At 41.2% G+C, this 13,226-nt stretch overlaps 1 protein-coding gene across 2 annotated transcripts in view; it reads right to left on the bottom strand.

Annotated features, from left to right (window-relative positions):
- The window catches only part of LOC110172316 (oxysterol-binding protein-related protein 3-like), a 94,122-nt gene extending 81,495 nt beyond the window's left edge, over positions 1-12,627 (bottom strand). For both annotated transcript variants that reach the window (XM_055157659.1, XM_055157660.1), the window contains exon 1: positions 12,523-12,627. The gene's annotated coding sequence lies outside the window, so the exon portion shown is untranslated. The remainder of the gene's footprint in view (positions 1-12,522) is intronic.
- Between the last annotated feature and the right edge of the window lie 599 nt (positions 12,628-13,226).

Genomic DNA, 13,226 nt, shown 5'->3' on the forward strand with positions numbered 1-13,226 from the left:
TGTAGCTCTGTAACAAAATAATTTAGTAAATACAGCAAAAAATACTCTTGGCGATATATCGATACAGCAGCCCATGATATCGATACTGTATCATCACATTAAACAATACGATATATCAATATTTCAATATTTTTGCACACCCCTAATCCAGGCCATCACTGCGGCCTGTGAGTGCCTTGTTTTCCCGGTCAAGAGAGTGACTTTAGTGTTTTTATTACACAAATCCATCAGCAGGGGCAGTGTTTCCCTCAGTGCTTTATAGTTAGAGTGGTCTCCATGACAACAATTGCCCCCTGCCTTGACTACATCTGTCTGAACCACGTCAATCTTTGCAAAACTACACGGTCCTCACTTTCGTCTTTCGTCAGGACAGAATCTCAGACTAACCAATTTTCTGCGTGAAAAACTGGAAGCTGATCAGCAGCAGCATGTGTGTGTGTGTGTGTATATATATATATATATATATATATATATATATATAATGTATGTACTCCGCTAATGACACAGCGTAAATTTCTTGTTATGGTGTTTGTGAATCCCTGCCCTGGTTCCCAGGTCTTTCTCGTTTTTCTTCTTCTTCCAGTTAATAACATCGTCACTGGACAGTCATCCCTGACTGATTGATGTGGCGCATCCGGCAACAAAAATTCAGCATTTTCAACTTCTGATATGCCAGACTGAAATGACCTCTCCAGACGTAATTTAGCAACCAACGCGTCAGTCTTTAGACACTTTTTCTGCTTCAGTCGCACCATCGCTGGAAGGAATCTCCAAGAATCATCTCAGTTTGTCTTTGCTCCTTTTCCCTTCTCTTCTTCTCGACCTCAAAAACTGACTTTCTTTTGGGGCGAACTGGTATTGAATTCTTGTCTGCCATCGCAACAAACTTTGTACACACTGCGAGGAAGCTACAGTTCAAAAAAGTCGCCAAGAACCGCTGCATTGGTCGAGTAAACGGCGTCTTGCCTGTGTGGAACACATGAGAGACAAACGTAAACCACATAATCCCGGCGCGTCGGTGACTCAGTTACGTTAGAAATGTAAAGAGTTTGACTGACAACCTAATGTTTATCTGGCCCCACCAAGTCCACAGTCGATGGATTTTCATTCTTTTCATCATAATCACAAGGCTGCTGCATCTATAACACTAGTTTGAACTTTCATTGACAATCAGAAACTAAAAATAATCCTCCATTCAACAACTTTAACTACTAGTAATCACAGATATTATCTCTAACTCTCCTGGGGTCAGAGCTGCACCTGCCTTCCCCCTGACAGTGGACAACATTGGTCCCCAGTGGAGCAGAAAATGAGCCTGCCGGAGTGACAGGTGCAGCCTCCCCGTCCTCACACTCCAGACAGTGCAGTGCAGAGAGAGTGACAAGAGATCGGGTTTAATGACACTTTATACTCAGCACAATACACGACAAGAGCACACAAGAGGAGAGCGACAGATCCTCACGCAGCTTTTTAAAACAACCTCACAACATTTTACACGTAATAATATTTAATACGGATGTCAACAGGTACAATTAATCCTGTTACACTGCGAAAAAGCACAGTCAAAATTTAAGATAAACGCTTAACTCTACCAGAAAATAAGCTCAATCAGAAATATCAACCTGGTCCCATGAGGCGTCGGTGGGTCAGTTCATCACCACAGAAACAGTTTAGGAGGAGTCCAGTCCATATCACATGATCATTATATCCACAATGTGATGTGTGTATGTGTACAGGATGTTGGTCACACATGAGAACGTCTGTGTTTACTAGTGTGGAACCAAAATGTAATGTTTGATGAGTTGCGTGTGTGTTAGTTGTGTGACTGTAGATCAGTGTGTTGTGTATCACCAGAAAAACAAGAAATGAAATTCTAACGACAAACACTGAAAGAGAAAGGAACTGTTATAATTAGATTAGATTATCTCAAAAACTATTCATATTTTACTATACAAAAGCATAGAATTATAAATAAATAGATAGTATTTTTCAGAGAATTTGAAACCACTCCCGTTGCTCGAGCTCAGGGGTGTCAAACATAAGGCCCAGGGGCCACATCCGGCCCTCCAAGACCTTTAATCTGGCCCTCGGCTGATTTTCTACTGAAATATTTTAATTATATTTTCTATTAAAATATTTTTAATTTTCTGTGGTGTTTATCACAGCAGCGTCTCCAGCGTCTCTCTGTACGTGGCCCCTCCCACCAGAGCAGCACAAATGAAGACTTGTCTCTTTCCAAACGCTCTTAAAGGACGATCGTTTTGACTGTTGACCGTGACACCCTCATCAGAAAAATGTCAAAAATGAGAAAAGTGGAGCCGAGAAAAATTTACTTATTCCTATTTACATACAAGTTCATGTTAAAACTTTGTTTTGAAATTAAATTTTTCTTAAAGTTTCAGGTTGTTCATAATATTTTAATATTTTGTAAAAGAAACAGTTCATCAATAAAAAAATAAAAAAATCTGTAATAGATTTGTGTTTCTCTGCACAAATATTTGAACTTATTGTTATTTTGGGGGTTTATATGACATGAGTTTTCTGATCCGGACACTTTGGGATCAAAGTAGGTTAGATATGACCCCCAAACCAAAATGAGTTTGACACCCCTGCTCAAGCTCGATCCTTCGTGGAGTTATGACCAAAAACGCATATATGACCTTGGTTACCTTGACCTTCAAGTGATATCCAGTGGGCCTTGATTATGTGTGTGCCAACTCATGTGATGATTGGGTGAATATTTTAGCCGCAGAAGGTTCAGAAATTGTCGAAATTGCCTTTATCCTTTATAATGACCATTCAATTGACCCATGTGACCTCAAATGACCTCGGATCATCACCAAACTTTTTATGAAGCATCGGGCACAAGGGCTTGACCCATGGACCAAATTTGGTGACAATCGGTCTATAAATGATGGAATTATCGCAGGTGGACAGACACACAGGACACAGGGTGAATACAAAACCTGTCAAACCTTCGGGGACCAGGTAATGACTTAAAAGTAGTGAGATTATCTGTTCCATGCAGCAAGATCATTTTACTCGACAATTTATCTTAAAATAAACAACCTCTAGACTAGAATGAAGCATCTCTGGTCGATTCATGGGCTCGAAATAAGTTTATGGAGCCAAGTTTGAGATGAACAGACTTCAGAATGAAGCAAATCTGTATCACTGAATCTAAAAACAATTTAAGTGTTGCAGGGAAAACTCTGGTAAACGGATGTAGCTTCTTCTTGTTAACATTTCTTGCCTAAATTTAAGTTTTTCTGACTAGCTGAGTCATGAAATCAATCAATCTTTATTTATAGATTTATATATAACACACACACAAAAAAAACAATCCCACATTTCCTTCCATCGCCAAACCCCAAAGCGGAGATAAACACGTGAGTCTTGAGATTATTATCTGTGACATAACTATCTTTTTTTTACTACTAACTGTCTGGAACCAGTACACAAAGAAAAAAAAACTAAACTCTGCAGCATCAGCACGTACAACAAAAACACAGTACAGAAAAATATGTGGCGATTGTTCAGATTATACAACCAATTCAGAACTAGTAAGAAGATCAAAAAAAATCTGAAAACAAATGAAAAGCCTGATATAAGTTTTAAAATCTTGGCCAGATCAGAGAAATTTGTAGTCAGGTTGGTGCCGCCTTGTGCCTTCGCTCAATTTCATTTCTCTCCAGCGACTAGATCAGGAATCAGAAAACACTAGACGGTTTGTAAATATCCCGGAAGTGCGAGTTCGGACACCAGCCAATCAACGAAGAGCTGAACCAACCCGAGCTGCGACAGAAGACTGCAAACGCTCTCCTCCTTGGACTTCCTTCGTCAAATACAATCTTTGCATTTTTATTGCACCTTTAATTCACAAGTTCACTTCGCAGAAACGACAATGATCGTTGACAGACATGTTCACTCTCTTTCGCTTTGTGCCGACAGTTACTTGGACACCACTGACACCCGTGCATTACATACGTCACGACCAAATAGCTGTGATTGGTTAAATAAAAAAAGTACCCGCCTACAGTCAAGCGAACGAATCCTAATGCTGCAAGGTCACACAGTTTCCACAAAGTGAAACCGGCTAAGACATTTGTAGTATAAACTAGGGATGGGCATTCGATGAAATTTTCTTAATCGATCGTCGGAAGAATTAACGATCGATTATCGATTAATCATTAATGTTTTTAGATTAAAATGATCATCATTATTATTACTATCTGCACTAATCTGCATAAATAAATTCAACTTTACGACATATAAACCGTAACGACTCTAGAGCCACATCAGCCCGTTTGACATTATAATGTGTTTAATTCAGTTTTGCACTGAAACTAAACTCACAGAAACAAAACTTAAAACCGCATCGCTAATTTGCATAAACTAAGTGAAGATAAAACTCCAGCTCTTGTGTCGCTGATGTGGTTCAACTTCTGTTGGATTAAAAGACATGACTCAGGTGAATACAGGTTAGTGTGACCAGATTTGTGTTTGTCAAAACCAGGACAGCGTACGGGGGGAGGGGGGCGGGGCCTCGTCATCCACATTGAGCGACTCTCACCTGGAAAAACTTTTTCCCACTGGACACAGAAACATATGTGCTGCTTTATACACTGTGCACATGGACTCACACTTGTCCCCAACGCAACGGAAAGTGTGGAATTTCTTGTACAAAATCATCGTTAAATCCACATTTGTGCTTCGGTTCGTTACAGACTGACCCACTGTTTGTGTCTCGCTCCTTCTGATGCAGAGACACATGTACACACCTGTTTGGTCACGATACACACAGAAACATACATTCGGTTTGTTGATTAAAATTAACGTAATCGATGAAATTCTTAATGATCAATTATCGATTAATCATGCCCATCCCTAGTATAAACTCTGATTTTTGTGGTAATACAGTGAGTATTACCACATAATTACGATGTCCAAATCCCAAAACTAAAATATGACAATATCAGAACCAGAAACAAAAGTGATACGGTTCAAAAGACTTGAAAAGATCGACTTTGTCAATAGACTCATCCCACTGGGAAAACAAACATGGAGGTTTGATGCTCAGTTTTTTGGAGGATCCTTCCCAGTGTGGATTGCACGATGACCGGAAGTATGAAATTCAGGATGCATGTATACAGACACGACAAACTGTACAATGTGTTCGATTATCAGAAGAAAAGACCATTTTATTCCAACTGAAGCAAAAACTTGTAACGCATAAGAACTGGACGAGACACAATTTTCACAAAACGAGAGCAGATACGAGATTGGGTCCACGAAAACGAGACTTTAACATAATTCCTAACAGATAAATTTCACAATTCAGGTTCCAATTTCAGCCCCACATTTTTGTATTTATTTGTTTTAATATTTCTGTTTCCGTTCTAGTTCTGCTTTTTTAAACTATAGAAGTTGTAGCTCACCGACAATCCAAATGTGAAGACTTGGGGGGAAAAATCTCATGAGAATTGTTCTCGTGCGTGCACAGTTGTGGCGGTTTTGTCTTGTGAGATCTCGTGGTGTGAGTATCAGTGGTGTCTTGTCACATCTTCAGTCATACAGTTCAGCTTTTCCCACGGACTGAGTTTCCCCGTGTGGTGCTCAGGGCCCTGACCCCCGACCAGACCGAGACCGAGACCGAGACAAGACCAAGACCACAGCCCACGGAGACCAAACCGGGACCATCTTTGTAATTTTCGACATTTATTTGTGTTTTAGAGTTATTCTGGCACGTACACCAGCCAGGACAAAATCTGGTTTAAAACAGGACTGAATGATCGAGGTCTAGACCAGAACTAAACCAGGACTTGAACAGACACAAGTACAACACAAGACAAGCCTCATATGAAACCTTCACTCTGCTTAAAACCAAGAACTAAAGCACTGAAAAGAAAAGAACTTTTGTTACACAGTAGGGAGGGGCACAATTACTCGACTAATTCATAATTGATCGTTAAGAATTTCATCCATCATGTTCATTTTTAATCGACAAACTGAATGTATGTTGCTGTGCGTCGCGTGAGGAGAGGCACCTGGCACCTCCTGAGAGATCACTATATTGCTCAGTGAGTGGGTTTACGTGCACGATGATGATGATCCACATTATGATCGGGTTTTTTCAGTGTCCCGGTTTCGTCGTGGTGCATGTAAACGCAGTGTCCCGGTTACTGCAATATAAAGTTGAGACGGTTTTCAGTCTTTTCATCACAACACAGTCGCCAAAACAAAGTGAGCAACATAAATGAAGTGAAATTATGTTAAATAAAGAGAAAACCTGCACGCGTCTGATCTGTGAAACTGAACTGTGAAAAAGAACAAACCATCATCAACATCATCATCATGTTCTTTAGTCCGAGAGAAGCTGAACCGCATCAGGATACAAGGAAAGCACAGTTTTGTTTTGTTTTTTCAGTGCTTATAGTTTATGCAAATGAGTCATGTGGTTTTAAAGGTTGTATAGAGGATTTTTTAAGGGAAGAGAAATACTGCGACAGTCCTTTTTCAAATGTTGTGCATGCGTGACACCACCTTCCTCCTCCACAGCCTCAGTAGAAACACCTCCTCCCGCCTCTTTACTCTAGAGTCACACTTGTTTACATCCAGTGCGTGTTCAGAATTACTGTTGAAGTTTCCTGTCTAGAAATATTTTATCGACCAACGCGTCAGTTTTTAGACCCTTCGTCTGTTTCAGTCGCGCCGTCGCTGGAAGGAATCTCCGAGAATCACCTCAGTTTGTCTTCAGTCCTTTTCCTCTTCTCTTCTTCGTTCAGCGACCTCAAAAACCGACTTTCTTTTGCGGCGAACGGGTCGTGGATTCTCGTCCGCCGTCGCGACAAACTTTGCGCGAATTGTGAGGAAGCGACAGTTTGAAAAAGCCTCGAAGAACCGCCGCGTAAACCACGAAATCCCGTCAGTTACACTAGAAACGTAGGGAGTTTGATTGACGACCTAACAGCCAATAGATAAAGAGGGCAGCCTCGTTTTCTATTGGCTGATGTTTATCTGGCCTCAACACGTCCACAGTTGATAGATTTTCATTCTTTTTTTTTCTGGTTATCATAATTACAAAGCTGCTGCGTCTCTGTAATGGTATTTTAAACTTTCACTGACAATTTGAAACAAAAACAAAAAATCCTCCATACAACCTTTAAGTTTTGTTTCTGTAAAACGTAAACAAATATGTCAAATCTGCATTAAACAGGACGATGTGGCTCTAGAGTTTTTATGGTTTATACATCGTAATAATAATGATGATCTTTTTTTTAATAACTTTATAATTATGTTACATTTTATAATTAAATGTATAATTTTTTAAATAACTTTTTTACTAATATAAAAAGGTGACTTGTATGTTGGCCTAAACACTCGGACTGATCACAGGCTCCTGAAAATATACATCTTAAATACATTTTTGTGTTTTTTCTTGAACTTTTAGACTACTTAGAAACTTTTTGGGGCAGTTTTTGCTCATGTGTACACTGTGTCACCACGGTAACTGCTGAACATTCCATCAGTAGAAATACAAACATATACACCCCTAGTCCGACATCACTGCAAAGAACATCACAAGAACCAAATTATTCCAAAAACAATAAAACAGACTTGTTGTTGTGTGATCTTAACGTAAAGCCCAGTTGGACACGTTGGACAAAAAAAACAACAGAATGTTCCAGATAAATGTTATCTTCAGGATATTCTACTCCGAGAGTCAAAAGAGAGAAACTCAACACCAGAGCGGACGAGAAATCAGACACTGAGAAAACAGATTTACAGAAATAGAAACACAAAAAGTACAAAGTGTAATTATGTTTGTACGAACCAAAGCAAAGAGGTAAAAGAGACCCAAGACCAGACTAAAACCGGACTAAAACCGGACTAAAACCGGACTAAAACTGGAATAAAACTGGACTAAAACCAGACTAAAACCAGGGCTAAAACCAGACTAAAACCAGGACTAAAACCAGACTAACACCAGGACTAAAACCAGGACTAAAACCAGGGCTAAAACCAGACTAAAACCAGACTAAAATCGGACTAAAACCAGGGCTAAAACCAGACTAAAACCGGACTAAAACCAGGCCTAAAACCAGACTAAAACCGGACTAAAACCAGGGCTAAAACCAGACTAAAACTGGACTAAAACCAGACTAAAACCAGGACTAAAACCAGACTAAAACCAGACTAACACCAGGACTAAAACCAGACTAAAAACAGACTAAAAACCAGACTAAAACCAGACTAAAACCAGGACTAAAACCAGACTAAAAACCAGACTAAAACCAGACTAAAACCAGGACAAAAACCGGACTAAAACCAAATTAAAACCTGGACTAAAACCAGACGAAAACCGAACTAAAACCAGACTAAAACCGGACGAAAACTGTGCTAAAACCGGACTAAAACCAGACTCAAAGGAGACTCAGACCAGACTCAAACGTGGACTAAAACCCGGACTAAAAACCGGACTAAAACCAGACAAAAATCTGGACTAAAACCAGGACTCAAACCAGGACTCAAACCAAACAAAAAACAGACTCAAACCTGGACTAAAACTTGGACTAAAACCTGGACCCAAACCAGACTAAAACCAAACTTAAACCAGACTAAAGCCAGACTAAAACCGGACTAAAAAAACAGACTAAAACCCGGACTAAAACCAGACTAAAACCTGGACTCAAACCAGACTAAAACCTGGACTAGAGTCAAACAGGGCTAAACAAAGCTGTGTAAACAAAATCTATACAAGCCCGGACAGAATCTGGTTTAAAAGAGGATTTAGACCAGGACTAAGCCAGGACTTGAACAGGACCAAAGTAAGAGTACCTCAGGACTAAACTGGGCTCAAGCCAGGATCAAACCAGGATCAAACTAGGACCAAACCAAGACCAAGCCAGGAGAAAACCAGGATCAATCCAGGATCAAGACAAGATCAAGACAAGATCAAACCAGGATTAAACCAGGATTAAACTAGGACCAAACCAGGACCAAACCAGGATCAATTACCAACTAGGACCAAACCAGGACCAAACTCTCACCAAACCAGGATCAATCCAGGACCAAACCAGGATCAATCCAGGACCAATCCAGGACCCAACCAGGACCAAACCAGGACTAACCCAGGCCAATGCAAATGAGGACTAGACTAAACCAGACCTAAACCACAAACAACAAAAATGGCAACGTTCCAAACAAACACATTTTAATTCAACTGTTTTTAAAAGCTGCACCTGATTTTTCCACAGAGATTTTTCTGTTTTGCCTGAAATGTTCCATAATCCAGATTTTCTTTTTTCAGACAGTGAAAACATAACAAAATTTTACATTAAAAATTTTTTAAAAATTATTAATCCAGGACTACATTGGGTCTATTTCTGGTCTATGGTCAAATTTTTAAACCAGGTCTAAACCAGGACTAAATGAGGACTAAACCAGGTCTAAACTAGAGATAAACCAGGACTAAACTAAGGCTAAAATAGAATTATATCAGGTTTAAACCAGGTCTCAACCAGGTCTAATCCAGTTCTATACTAGGTCTAAACCAGGTCTAAACCTGGACTATATCAGGTCTGTTTCAGGTCCTAAACCAGGACTAAACCAAGGTCTAAAACTAGGTCTAAACCAGGACTAAACCAGGTCTAAACCAGGACTAAACCAGGTCTAAAACTAGGTCTAAACAGGACTAAACCAGTCTGTTTCAGGTCCAAACCAGAACTAAACCAGGTCTAAACCAGGACTAAACCAAGTCTAAACTAGGTCTAAACCAGGACTAAACCAGGTCTAAACCAGGTCTAAACCAGGTCTAAACCAGGTCTAAACCAGGACTAAACCAGGTCTAAACCAGGACTAAACCAGGACTAAACCCAGGACTAAACCAGGTCTAAACCAGGTCTAAACTAGGTCTAAACCAGGTCTAAACCAGGACTAAACCAGGTCTAAACCAGGTCTAAACCAGGACTAAACCAAGTCTAAACTAGGTCTAAACCAGGTCTAAACCAGGACTAAACCAGGTCTAAACTAGGTCTAAACCAGGACTAAACCAGGACTAAAACCAGGTCTAAACCAGGTCTAAACCAGGACTAAACCAGGACTAAACCAGGTCTAAACCAGGTCTAAACCAGGTCTAAACCAGGTCTAAACCAGGTCTAAACCAGGACTAAACCAACTAAACCAGGACTAAACCAGGTCTAAACCAGGTCTAAACCAGGTCTAAACCAAGTCTAAACCAGGACTAAACCAAGTCTAAACCAGGACTAAACCAGGACTAAACCAGTCTAAACCAGGACTAAACCAGGACTACCCCAGGCAAAGGAAATAAAGTCCAGACTAAACCAGATCTAAACCACAAAATAACAACAAACTCCAAACTCCAAACAAACACGTTATAATTAAACAGTTTTAAAAGCTGCACTCTGTCACTTTCCCACCTGCTTGTTTCCATGGAATGTTCCACAAACCCAGCTTTTCTTCTTTCAAAAACCTGCGTTCTCTCTGTCAGCCGACTCGCCTCTTCCCAGATCTGACCTGTAACTCTGCTACGTGACACCGCCTCCCGAGTTTCCAGGCGGACGGCGAAATGTAAAACCATCCTGAGCCACATTCCCGGGGAACACGATCACACGGATAACACGGATAACACGGTCTCCATGGAAACAAACAGGTGGCGGACCCCAACCGGGAAAAAATCGGAAAGTTTGTGCAAAAAAATCAACTCGTGTGTGAGATTTAAACACTTAAATTGATCAGAAAATGACTTAAAATGCAGCGAGATCATTTTATTTGACGAGTTTTCTTTTATTTATTTATTTATTTTTCTAATGTGTGAATGAAACTAAACCAGGGTGAGCAGATTTTCTAAATTAAAATCTGGGACACACTCGAGTTTGGATGTTGGGTATAAATAAAAATGTGAAAAAAGCGTGAAGCGTTGTTATTCTTCTTCTTCATCCTGGAGTCACGTGTTTAATCTGAGACTAAAGACAGAAACAGACTGATGGATTTAAACTCATGTCATTTATACTTCTCTGGTTTAGACCTGGTTTAGTCCTGGTTTAGTCCTGGTGTAGTCCTGGGTCAGTCCAGGGTTAGTCCTGGTTAGTCCTGCGTTAGTCCTGGGTTAGTACTGGTTTAGTCCTGGTGTAGTCCTGGGTCAGTCCTGGGTTAGTCCTGGGTCAGTCCTGCGTTAGTCCTGGGTTAGTACTGGTTTAGTCCTGGTTAGTCCTGGGTTAGTCCTGGTTTAGTCCTGGGTCAGTCCTGGGTCAGTCCTGGGTTAGTCCTGGGTTAGTCCTGGGTTAGACCTGGGTTAGTTCTGGTTTAGTCCTGGTTAGTCCTGGGTCAGTCCTGGTAGTCCTGGGTTAGTCCTGGGTTAGTCCTGGGTTAGTCCTGGGTCAGTCCTGGTCAGTCCTGCATTAGTCCTGGGTTATTCCTGGGTTAGACCTGGGTTAGTCCTGGTTTAATCCTGGGTTAGACCTGGTTTAGACCTGATATAGTTCTATTTTAGTCCTGGTTTAGTCTTGGCTTAGTCCTGAGTTAGTCCTGGGTGAGTCCTGGGTTAGTCCTGGTTTAGTCCTGGTTTAGTCCTGGTTTAGTCCTGTAGTCCTGGGTCAGTCCTGGGTTAGTCCTGGGTTAGACCTGGGTTAGTCCTGGGTTTGTACTGGTGTAGTCCTGGTTTAGTCCTGGGTTAGTCCTGGGTCTGTCCTGGGTTAGTCCTGCATTAGTCCTGGGTTAGTCCTGGGTTAGACCTGGGTTAGTCCTGGGTTAATCCTGGGTTAGTCCTGGTTTAATTCTGGGTTAGACCTGGTTTAGACCTGATATAGTTCTATTTTAGTCCTGGTAGAGTCTTGGCTTAGTCCTGGGTGAGTCCTGGTTTAGTCCTGGTTTAGCCCAAGTTTAGACCTAGTTTAGACCTAGTTTAGACCTAGTTTAGTCCTGTTTTAGTCCTGATTTAGTCCTGGTTTAGTCCTGGTTTGGTTCTGGTTTAGACCTTGTTTAGACGTGGTTTAAAAATGTGACCATAGTCCTGATACAGTCCTGATATAGACCTGGTTTAGACCTGAACTAGTCCTGGTTTAGCCCTTGTTTAGTCCAGGTTTAGTCCTGTTTTAGTCCTAGTTTAGTCCTGTTTTTATAATTGACTTTAATAAGAACCAAATAAACAAGTTCCGTTGCCCTCCGCTCCCTGTGAAGCGATTCAAAGTTGTCAGCAAAAAAAAAAAAAAACGTCCAACTCCCATCGTCAACTCGCTACGATCGAGCTCAAAAATGTAAACAAAACACACACAAAAATAAATAAATAAACAAACAAACAAACGATCCGCCATTAAAAGCGACACGAGGAAACCCATTAACAATTCTATCGAAAACCAAATTTGACTTGACACGAGAACGAGGAGCGACGTGCGCCAAACTACGCCGCTTTACGCAAAGTTTCACCCCAAATCCAGCCACAGAAATGCAAAAACGTGAAGCCGATAAAAGCAGGAGTCAGATATTAAAAGAATAAAAGCTTACGTTTGGTAGATCCAGCTAAAACATCCTTTTTTTTTCCGTGACAGATTCGGAGCGACAACACTACCTGCTCCGAGGCTCGCCGTGGCTGAGGGAAGAGGGCGGGGCTTGCGGGGGGGGAGGAGCCAATCGGAACGCGGGATCGGGGAGAGGAGGAGTGACGAGCGTGGGTTTGAGCCAATGGGGTGTGAGGACGCGACGGGGGGCGGGGTTTGTGGTCGGGTTGACGCGATTTTGAAAGAACCAAACGGTGACGTCGAGGCGGCCGCGGCGAAGTGACTTTTACGGGATAAAATTGTTTCGGCGCGCACGAATAAAAGCAGAAAAGACATAATAGAGTTCAAAGTGCTGGCGTGTTCGCATAATGGCTCGTATTGTGCGCTGTAACCTCCCGTCGTTGTTGTTGTAACGCGGGCGAAATGAGTCAACATCACAAGACGCGTTTCTTTTACGTGCACTCCCTGTTTCCAGTGTTCACAATGTGCATACTTTTTTTTTGTTACGTAACAAATACAGAGACGAAGTCAAAACAAAGTAGAATAATGGCCTATTCATTAATCGGGGCTGGGTGTCATTAAAGAAGTGGCCGATGCCGATACATACCTCGATACGTGGGCCACGATACGATGCATATCTCGATACGGTAAAAATATAACACAAGTAAAATGACAATGATTTAGACCTAGTTTAGATCTGCTTTAGTCCTG

This window comes from Boleophthalmus pectinirostris, unplaced genomic scaffold, assembly GCF_026225935.1.
Source record: "Boleophthalmus pectinirostris isolate CB_2022bp ecotype Guang Dong unplaced genomic scaffold, ASM2622593v1 HiC_scaffold_21, whole genome shotgun sequence".
In the NCBI taxonomy this organism is placed as follows: Eukaryota; Metazoa; Chordata; class Actinopteri; order Gobiiformes; family Gobiidae; genus Boleophthalmus; species Boleophthalmus pectinirostris.